The sequence below is a fragment of the Rhinichthys klamathensis genome, unplaced genomic scaffold (genome assembly GCF_029890125.1).
Source record: "Rhinichthys klamathensis goyatoka isolate OS25496 unplaced genomic scaffold, OSU_Roscu_1.1 h1tg000299l_1, whole genome shotgun sequence".
Classification (NCBI taxonomy): domain Eukaryota; kingdom Metazoa; phylum Chordata; class Actinopteri; order Cypriniformes; family Leuciscidae; genus Rhinichthys; species Rhinichthys klamathensis.
This window is the reverse complement of record NW_026606818.1, coordinates 975919-976463: the sequence shown is the minus strand read 5'-3', so window position 1 is coordinate 976463 and position 545 is coordinate 975919.

The following is a 545-nucleotide window of genomic DNA, read 5'->3' as shown; positions in this document are numbered from 1 at the left end:
TCACCCTCAAGTTGTTCCAAACCTGTACGAGTTTCTTTCCTCTGTTGAACAGTTGAATGTTGGTAACCAGATAGTTGACGGTAGCCATTGACTTCCATAGTAGGAAAAAAATACTAACATCAACTCCCTGGTTACCAACATTCTTTAAAATATCTTCTTTCGTGTTCAACAGAAAAAAGAACATCATACAGGTTTGGAACAACAAGAGGGTGAGTAAATGACAAAAAAAAAAAATCCTTTTTTGGGTGAACTATCCCTTTAAAACTCCGCTTCAGAAACCCACTTTTGTTTGATAGGCTATTTGAGGTTTAGACGCTTAATTGTTCACATTTCTCTATAAAAAAATTGATTATGCGATAAAAACACTGGTATACAGTAAACACAACACCTGACGAATCCTAGCGTAAGCAAACTAGAAGGGTGAGTCAAAAAGCACAAGCACGCATCGGGCAACTTCCTGATTTTTTTCCTCCTTCCCAAGCCCCGCCCCTTTTGCGCCCCAGCCGCGCTGTGATTGGACGAGCGAGTCCTGTGTTCTGCAACAG